A 10468-nucleotide genomic window follows, 5' to 3' on the forward strand; every position below is an offset into this window, starting at 1 on the left:
AGATGGCCGAGGGGACAGGCGCGACCAGATGGCCCAGGGGAAAGGCAAAAGGGAAGGGGGAGCTTCCCCAGGCCCTCTGGACCCCGCACCCGGGCACCCTGCCGCCGCGGCAGGACCCGGGACGGAGCCCGGGGCGGGGAGGCCGCCCTCACCGGGCCCCCCCCCCAGGGGCCCGGCCGGGGCTCCGGAACCCAGACGAGCGAGGAGAGGCTCCCCGGCCACAACGGAACCCCGTCCCGGGCCTTTGGCAGTGCCGCAGGCCGGGGGACAGGGCCCGGGGACGGAGACCCCGACCCGGGGCCCGGCCGGGCCCCTGGAACCAGCCGGGGCTCCCGGGACCGCAGGCGATGGGGAAGCCTCCCCGGGCCCTCCGGACCGCGCCCCGGGCACCCTGCCACGCGGAAGGACCCAGGACGGAGCCCGGGGCGGGGAGGCCGCCCTCCCCGGGGCCCCCAGGGGCCCGGCCGGAGCACCTGAACCCAGGCGAGCGAGGGGAGGCTCCCCGGCCACGACGGAACCCCGTCCCGGGCCTTTGGCAGTGCCGCAGGCCGGGGGACAGGGCCCGGGGACGGAGACCCCGACCCGGGGCCCGGCCGGGCCCCTGGAACCAGCCGGGGCTCCCGGGACCGCAGGCGATGGGGAAGCCTCCCCGGGCCCTCCGGACCGCGCCCCGGGCACCCTGCCACGCGGAAGGACCCAGGACGGAGCCCGGGGCGGGGAGGCCGCCCTCCCCGGGGCCCCCAGGGGCCCGGCCGGAGCACCTGAACCCAGGCGAGCGAGGGGAGGCTCCCCGGCCACGACGGAACCCCGTCCCGGGCCTTTGGCAGTGCCGCAGGCCGGGGGACAGGGCCCGGGGACGGAGACCCCGACCCAGGGCCCGACCGGGCCCCTGGACCCAGCCGGGGCTCCCGGGACCGCAGGTGCAAGGGAAGCCTCCCCGGGCCCTCCGGACCCCGCCCCGGGCACCCTGCCACGCGGAAGGACCCAGGACGGAGCCCGGGGCGGGGAGGCCGCCCTCCCCGGGGCCCCCAGGGGCCCGGCCGGAGCACCTGAACCCAGGCGAGCGAGGGGAGGCTCCCCGGCCACGACGGAACCCCGTCCCGGGCCTTTGGCAGTGCCGCAGGCCAGAGGACAGGGCCCGGGGACGGAGACCCCGACCCAGGGCCCGACCGGGCCCCTGGACCCAGCCGGGGCTCCCGGGACCGCAGGCGCAGGGGAAGCCTCCCCGGGCCCTCCGGACACCGCCCCGGGCACCTTGCCACACGGCAGGACCCAGGACGGAGCCCGGGGCGGGGAGGCCGCCCTCCCCGGGGCCCCCAGGGGCCCGGCCGGAGCTCCTGAACCCAGGCGAACGAGGGGAGGCTCCCCGGCCACAACGGAACCCCGTCCCGGGCCTTTGGCAGTGCCGCAGGCCGGGGGACAGGGCCCGGGGACGGAGACCCCGACCCGGGGCCCGGCCGGGCCCCTGGAACCAGCCGGGGCTCCCGGGACCGCAGGCGATGGGGAAGCCTCCCCGGGCCCTCCGGACCGCGCCCCGGGCACCCTGCCACGCGGAAGGACCCAGGACGGAGCCCGGGGCGGGGAGGCCGCCCTCCCCGGGGCCCCCAGGGGCCCGGCCGGAGCACCTGAACCCAGGCGAGCGAGGGCAGGCTCCCCGGCCACGACGGAACCCCGTCCCGGGCCTTTGGCAGTGCCGCAGGCCGGGGGACAGGGCCCGGGGACGGAGACCCCGACCCGGGGCCCGGCCGGGCCCCTGGAACCAGCCGGGGCTCCCGGGACCGCAGGCGATGGGGAAGCCTCCCCGGGCCCTCCGGACCGCGCCCCGGGCACCCTGCCGCGCGGCAGGACCCGGGACGGAGCCCGGGGCGGGGAGGCCGCCCTCCCCGGGGCCCCCAGGGGCCCGGCCGGGGCTCCGGAACCCAGACGAGCGAGGGGAGGCTCCCCGGCCACAACGGAACCCCGTCCCGGGCCTTTGGCAGTGCCGCAGGCTGGGGGACGGGGCCCGGGGCCGGAGACCCCGACCCGGGGCCCGGCCGGGCCCCTGGACCCAGCCGGGGCTCCGGGGACCGCAGGCGCAGGGGAAGCCTCCCCGGGCCCTCTGGACCCCTCCCCGGGCACCCTGCCACGCGGCAGGACCCGGGACGGAGCCCGGGGTGGGGAGGCCGCCCTCCCCGGGGCCCCCAGGGGCCCGGCCGGAGCTCCGGGACCCAGACGAGCGAGGGGAGGCTCCCCGGCCCCAACGGAACCCCGTCCCGGGCCTTTGGCAGTGCCGCAGGCCGGGGGACTGGGCCCGGGGCCAAAGGCCTCAACCCGGGGCCCGGCCGGGCCCCTGGAACCAGCCGGGGCTCCGGGGACCGCAGGCGCAGGGGAAGCCTCCCGGGGCCCTCCGGACCCCTCCCCGGGCACCCTGCCACGCGGCAGGACCCGGGACGGAGACCGGGGTGGGGAGCCTGCCCTCCCCGGGGCCCCCAGGGGCCCGGCCGGAGCTCCTGAACCCAATGCAGCCACGGGAGGCACCCCGGCCGCAACGGAACCCCGTCCCGGGCCTTTGGCAGTGCCGCAGGCCGGGGGACGGCGCCCGGGGCCGGAGACCCCGACCCGGGGCCCGGCCGGGCCCCTGGACCCAGCCGGGGCTCCGAGGACCGCAGGTGCAGGGGAAGCCTCCCCGGGCCCTCCGGACCCTTCCCCGGGCACCCTGCCACGCGGCAGGACCCGGGACGGAGACCGGGGCGGGGAGGCCGCCCTCCCCGGGGCCCGGCCGGAGCTCCTGAACCCAATCCAGCCACGGGAGGCACCCCGGCCACAACGGAACCCCGTCCCGGGCCTTTGGCGGTGCCGCAGGCCGGGGGACGGCACCCGGGGCCGGAGACCCCGACCCGGGGCCCGGCCGGGCCCCTGGACCCATCCGGGGCTCCCGGGCGCGCAGGGGAAGGCCCTCCGGCCACCCTGCCACACGGCAGGACCCAGTTGCCGGCTGAGGACCGAGAGGGGTCCCAGAGTACCCTGTCCCTAGTAATCCGGAGGAAGGCTACCCCCCGTTCTTGAAACCCGCACGCTCCGAGTGACGGAGGGGACCCTAGGGGCGAACGCACCCGGCCTCCTGGAGCCCCGGCTGGGATCCGAGAGGCAAATGGACCCTCATCGGGACTTCCAGGCCTGGCCCTGCCATCTGGTCGCCCCATTGGAAAGCATTGCGCGCGACCAGATGGCCGAGGGGAAAGGAGCCACCAGGTGGCCGGCAACTGAAAGGACTCCCGCCTGCCCACCCACCAGGGGCTCGGGGTGGGGACTCTGCTTCCCGGCTGGGCCTCAGGCACGGGGAGGACCACCGGAGCTCTCGGGGCCTGGGCGTACCCGGGGGAGGACTGCCCGGGACCCGTGGAGCCCGTCCCTGGGCACTTTGCCATGCCGCGGCCCGGAGGAGGGAAGCCCCGGGGACCTGGGAGGATGTTGCCCGGGCGTAGCCCATCTGGTCCCCGGCAATGAACCGCACAACCCCAGCATGGGTGTTTCGGCATACCCTGCCCCTACTAATCCGGAGGAAGGATACCCTCCTTTCTTGTAACCCGCGCGCTGCGAGTGACGGAGGGGACCCTAGGCGCGGACGCGCCCGGCCTCCTGGAGCCCTGGCTGGGATCCGGGAGGCGAATGGACCCTCATCGGGACTTCCAGGCCGGCCCGGCCATCTGGTCGCCCCATTGGAAAGCATTGCGCGCGACCAGATGGCCGAGGGGAAAGGAGCGACCGGATGGCCGGCAACTGAAAGGGCTCCCGTCTGCCCGAGCCATAGCGGTAGGGCTCCCGCCTGCCCACCCTCACACCAAGGGCTCGGGGGGGGACTCTGCTTCCCGGGTTGGCCTCGGGCACGGGGAGGTCCACCGGAGCTCTCGGGGCCTGGGCGCCCGGGGGAGGACTGCCCGGGACCCGTGGAGCCCGTCCCTGGGCACTTTGCCATGCCGCGGCCCGGAGGAGGGAAGCCCCCGGAGGCCTTGGAGGATGTTGCCCGGGCGTCGCCCATCTGGTCCCCGGCAATGAACCGCACAGCCCCAGCATGGGTGTTCCGGCATACCCTGCCCCTAATAATCCGGAGGAAGGATACCCCCCTTTCTTGTAACCCGCGCGCTGCAAGTGACGGAGGGGACCCTAGGCGCGGACGCGCCCGGCCTCCCGGAGCCCTGGCTGGGATCCGGGAGGCGAATGGACCCTCATCGGGACTTCCAGGCCGGCCCGGCCATCTGGTCGCCCCATTGGAAAGCATTGCGCGCGACCAGATGGCCGAGGGGAAAGGCGCGACCAGGTGGCCGGCAACTGAAAGGGCTCCCGTCTGCCCGAGCCATAGCGGTAGGGTTCCCGCCTGCCCACGCAGGGCTCCGTGGCTGCAGGGCTCTGGGCCTGCAGGGCTCCGGGGCTGCAGGGCTCCGGGGCTGCAGGGCTCCGGGGCTGCAGGGCTCTGGGCCTGCAGGGCTCTGGGCCTGCAGGGCTCCGGGGCTGCAGGGCTCCGGGGCTGCAGGGCTCTGGGGCTGCAGGGCTCCGGGGCTGCAGGGCTCCGGGGCTGCAGGGCTCCGGGGCTGCAGGGCTCTGGGCCTGCAGGGCTCCGGGGCTGCAGGGCTCCGGGCCTGCAGGGCTCCGGGGCTGCAGGGCCTTGGGCCTGCTAGGGTTCCGGGCCTGCAGGGCTCCAGGGCTCCGTGCTGAAGGGCTCCAGGGTCTGCAGGGCTTTGGGGCTGCAGGCCTCGGGGGACGCCCGGGAGACCCATGGAGCCCGTCCTGGGCACTTTGCCTCGCCGCGGGCTGGAGGAGGAAGCACCCGACGCCCCGGGGAAGTGTCGTCCGGGCTTGGCCCATCTGGTCCCCGCCTGAGAACCGCAATCCCCAGGAGGGGTGTCCCGGCATACCCTGCCCCTACTAATCCGGAGGAAGGCTACCCACCTTTCTTGTAACCCTCGCGCTCCGAGTGACGGAGGGGACCCTAGGCGCGGACGCGCCCGGCCTCCTGGAGCCCTGGCTGGGATCCGCGAGGCGAATGGACCCTCATCGGGACTTCCAGGCCGGCCCGGCCATCTGGTCGCCCCATTGGAAAGCATTGCGCGCGACCAGATGGCCGAGGGAAAGGTGCGACCAGATGGCCGGGACCGGAAGGACTCCCAGCTGCCCACACCGAGCCATAGCGGTAGGGCTCCCGACTGCCCTTGCAGGGCTCCGGGGCTCTGCACCAGGGTCCCTTGTCCCGGGCAGATGGACACTTGGCAGGCCGCAGGACGTGGGATCCCAGGCCCTGACCAAAAATCAGGAGGCCCGGGGCCGGTCCCTGCTTCTCAACACAGCCAGGCTGGGGAGGTCGGGGAGCCTGCCCAAGCACGAGGGACCCGTCCCGGGCACACAGTCCATGAGGTTGTGCGCTCGTTTTCCACAATTTTCTTCAGAATAGTGCGTAGTTGCGCTAGGCAAAGTCCGCCCAGCCCTACTCAGGATGTGCTCTCGTTTTCCACAAATTTTTTTAAAATTCTGCTACGCAAAGTCCGCCCAGCCCTAATTGTGATACCGTGAACCTCTGCATTAATAAGCCGTGTGTTAGAATTGATAGTATTATTCTCAAGAGTTCGCGTTGGAGTGCGAACTGTAGCAATGTGGCCCATTGATGACCTTTTTGCTTGGGCAAGATCTTGGGAGACCCTCCTTTCCATAAGAACAATACCCTGATCTATCAGTGTATTTGTACGAACTATAAAATCATCTAAGGTTCCAGTTAATTTGGAACTACCTGACGCAGCTTTACTACTTCTGGTTTCACGTGACATTATATCAATATGGTATAGGCAGCTAAACACGATTGGATAATAACGAAAAAAAACAAAAAAAGTTTTTTTTTTTTTTAAACTTATTTAACTAAATACCATAACGTTTGTAATAGTTAGTCAATAAAATTCCTATTACTGCAATGGATGGGGGATAATAGCATCTATTGGGTATGTAAAATTAACCCACATCTACATATAACACTATTGCCTAACTGTCCGAGTAATAGTAAGAATTGGCAATAGTGTGCTTACAGTGTCCGAAGTTTGTCCGAAGAAACGACCAGCGTCCCTGGCCCAGTCCAGTCTCCTCAGGCCTCTGAGGGCCTAAGAGGGCCCGCCCTTTGCCCGGGCTTAGCCCGGCTGCGCCCGCGCGCGTCCCGCGAAGCGGAGGGCGGCGTCAGTTTTGTAGCGCCTTCAGGCGCGAAAATGCGGCACTTCCGGGGTGCCAAGGATCATGGGAGATGTAGTTTTCCGAAGCGTCTCCCCCCACACAGCGGTCGCGTTTGTCCTGCGACGGCGGGAGGGAGATTCAGGCGTCACAGGGAAGGCTGCCCCGGGGAACAGGATACACAGCAGGTGAGCACTCCGAAAATGTCTCCTCGTATTAGCAACGGCCCCCGCTCTGCCAAGGGCGGCGTCAGTTTTGTAGCGCCTTCAGGCGCGAAAATGCGGCACTTCCGGGGTGCCAAGGATCATGGGAGATGTAGTTTTCCCAAGCGTCTCCCCCCACACAGCGGTCGCGTTTGTCCTGCGACGGCGGGAGGGAGATTCAGGCGTCACAGGGAAGGCTGCCCCGGGGAACAGGATACACAGCAGGTGAGCACTCCGAAAATGTCTCCTCGTATTAGCAACGGCCCCCGCTCTGCCAAGGGCGGCGTCAGTTTTGTAGCGCCTTCAGGCGCGAAAATGCGGCACTTCCGGGGTGCCAAGGATCATGGGAGATGTAGTTTTCCCAAGCGTCTCCCCCCACACAGCGGTCGCGTTTGTCCTGCGACGGCGGGAGGGAGATTCAGGCGTCACAGGGAAGGCTGCCCCGGGGAACAGGATACACAGCAGGTGAGCACTCCGAAAATGTCTCCTCGTATTAGCAACGGCCCCCGCTCTGCCAAGGGCGGCGTCAGTTTTGTAGCGCCTTCAGGCGCGAAAATGCGGCACTTCCGGGGTGCCAAGGATCATGGGAGATGTAGTTTTCCCAAGCGTCTCCCCCCACACAGCGGTCGCGTTTGTCCTGCGACGGCGGGAGGGAGATTCAGGCGTCACAGGGAAGGCTGCCCCGGGGAACAGGATACACAGCAGGTGAGCACTCCGAAAATGTCTCCTCGTATTAGCAACGGCCCCCGCTCTGCCAAGGGCGGCGTCAGTTTTGTAGCGCCTTCAGGCGCGAAAATGCGGCACTTCCGGGGTGCCAAGGATCATGGGAGATGTAGTTTTCCCAAGCGTCTCCCCCCACACAGCGGTCGCGTTTGTCCTGCGACGGCGGGAGGGAGATTCAGGCGTCACAGGGAAGGCTGCCCCGGGGAACAGGATACACAGCAGGTGAGCACTCCGAAAATGTCTCCTCGTATTAGCAACGGCCCCCTTGAATACAAAGAACTGACAACAAATATGCGACAGGCAAATTATGCTGAATATGGAAGTATTCTTCAAGATATAAGAATTGGAATTCTTACAGAACATGGCAAACAAGCTTTGGAGAGTCGATTACTTTGCAATATGTTTCCAAATGAAAATGTAGTTCCTGCAAAAGTGTACATGAAAATTGCTGAAAATAAATCAGTGATCTGCTTAATGCCAACACTGCGCGAGTGTTCCATATTCAACGAAGAACTATTGAAACTGGAAAATGGAGAAATTATAAAAATGGAAGCCAATAGAGTATGAAGGAATCACTATTATTTTGACGGGAAAGTTGAAAACAAAACTGGATTCTTTAGAAAGAAAAATATCTAAAACAGCTGGTTTAGAAAAGACACTATATGCGTGTGTAAACTGTCGGGTAATTTTAAGGCGTAATTTGGATGTAGAAAAAGGTTTAGTTAATGGCGCAGTGGTGGATTTTGTTAATTATCAGAAAAAAGAAGAAATTGAATTTTTAAAAATTAAATTTGATCAGATTGAAGAAGTTAAAGAAATTGGTCGTTGTTCAGTTTGTTTTTTGCTTGTTAAAGATTTATATGTCCGTAGGAAACAATTTCCATTTTCTCTGGCATATGCAGTGACAATTCATAAATCTCAAGGATTAAGTGTAGACAGTGAATTGGTGAACATTGGATCTACTGTATTTAAAGAGGGTACGGCATATGTTGCTTTGTCGCGAGTCAGAACATTATCTGGTTTGTTTTTTATTGATTTTGATGAGACAAAGGTTACTACAGATGCAAACTGTGTAAAAGAGTATAATAGGTTAAGAAGGGTGTATGCTCCAAATTTAGGTCAATATCCTGTATTTGAAAAGCGTGTGATTGGTCGAAAAAGAAGGTTTGAGAATATCTGTTCTGAAGGTGTCGAGAAGGTAAAAGAACAAGATAATGGTGTGATTGCAAGTAAAAAGAAATTGGACACTGTTGAAGAGATTGTTGGTTATCAGTTTGAAAATAGTTCAGGTGTCAACTGCTATGCTAATGTAGTGGTCAATGTTGTTTTTTATCTTGAAGGTTTGCAAGAACAAATTATGCAGAATCGGCAAAAAAGATTTTGTTCTCTGTTGCATTCTGTTTATGAAAAATTGACAACAGATACAAGTAAAATACAATCTGTTTCAGATGTTCGTAATCTTTTGGATGTGTGTTCTGGTTCTACACAATTTACACAAAATATCCAACAAGATGCTCAGGAATTTTTAATGTATATGCTTACCATTTTTGAAAATGAAGGTGTAGAAATAGAAAATATTTTTGGCCTTTCTTACAAATGGGAACATCATTGTGAAAAATGCATGTATACATGTACCACTAATGTAGACACTGAAAGATTTCTGGATTTAACATTACCAGACTGTAAATCAGTGTCTTTCAATAAATTAGTTAAAGGTGCAAATCAAAACATGGAGTGTAGCCAATGTAAATCAGAAATGTTATCCACATTATTTTTAACAAAATATGGACAATACATAATTTTAATGATGCAACGTTGTACAGCTGATGGAAGAAAATTGTGTACTTTAATAAAGCAGGTTGTAGCAACACAACTATCAATATCAGGAAGGACTTTTGTAGCAATTGCAATAATATTCCATGATGGTCCTTCCACCACATCTGGACATTACACTGCCTATCTAAAATGTGACAAAGGCTGGACACTTTGTAATGATTCCCAGTTGGTTTTCAAACAACGTTTGCCTAGGGAATTACCAAATTCCTACCTAATATTTTTAAAGTCAAAGTTTTAGGAAGATAATTCATTCTCTGAGTAATTTATTATTATAATTTAATAGGACTACCATTGGACAATTTACAGAAAAAGGAGTGCAAAAATACCATTTGGCCTCAAGGAAAGGTATATGTTTGAATTATGGACTTTTTTGTGCACATTGACTCGGGGAATTTTTTAAGCGACAACATTTACAGTTTTTATAAGTTAAAGTTATAAAGTTGTGTTAGCCATAAGCATTTCATATATGTGTGATTTGTATTTTGTGGTATTTTACTGAGAATAGCCTGTTTGGTTTTTTTTTTTTTTTTTTTTTGAAACCGTTTATTACATGTTAAAAAAAGGTTACAAGTATGGGCCTACAACCATCCGGCCGGCCGCTAGAGTGGCAGAAGCATATGACATACCTACAGTAAGAGTCTCTTGGCGGTGCGGATCGGTAAATCAGGAGATATCAATAGCGCAGGCCACATAACTCCAAGCCCACAATACGGTTTCCTTTTTTCTAAACAGAACAACACAAAAAACCACACCCGCAAGGCAACCCGCCATCCAAAGTGACGGCACGTGCTCCTTAAGTGGGGGATCCCAACCAGCAGCCAAACTCTGAAGAGGGGAATGGGAATAGATCAGGGACAGGGGAAACACATGCCCGTGGCTGGGGGAGGGGGTCGGCTATGGGGACGGAGCTGGTGAGGCGGCCGGTAGCAGTGGCGGCTCACAAATACCCCCGCGATAGGCGTTCCAGGGGCCCCAGATTTTCACCCACGCCCCAGGCTTACCCCTCGCCACATACACTACCCTTTCACGAAACATACACCAATCCATATGTTCTTTCCAGGCCAACACCGCTGGGGGCCACTGGGATCCCCACAATTGAGCAATGTCGCGCTTAGCTATCATGTATCCCAGAGTCACCCACCGCGTCTGCGGGACCGAATAGTCATTTGGTTCCCACACATTCAGCAAGCATCTCCTCGCTTCAGGCAACAGCGCAACACGCGTCACCACACGCAGGACCTCATGCACACCACGCCAGAATCGCTCCACCTGTGGGCATTCCCACAGAATATGCATGAAAGTTGCCAAGGCACCACAGCCACGCTTACACAATCCGTCACCAACAAAGCCCATACGTAGAAGCCTTGGCCCCGTCACGTAAACCCGGTGGAGGATCTTAAGCTGGACGAAGCGAAGGCGAGCCGGGATGGCCACCTCCTTCGGAGAGGCCACCGCGGAAATCCAGTCCTCGTCGTCCAGTTCCAGCCCGTCGGCAACCCAGGCCTCGCGGAGACTAGTCAGCA

The sequence above is a fragment of the Triturus cristatus genome, chromosome 4_2, assembly GCF_964204655.1.
Source record: "Triturus cristatus chromosome 4_2, aTriCri1.1, whole genome shotgun sequence".
Taxonomy (NCBI): Eukaryota; Metazoa; Chordata; class Amphibia; order Caudata; family Salamandridae; genus Triturus; species Triturus cristatus.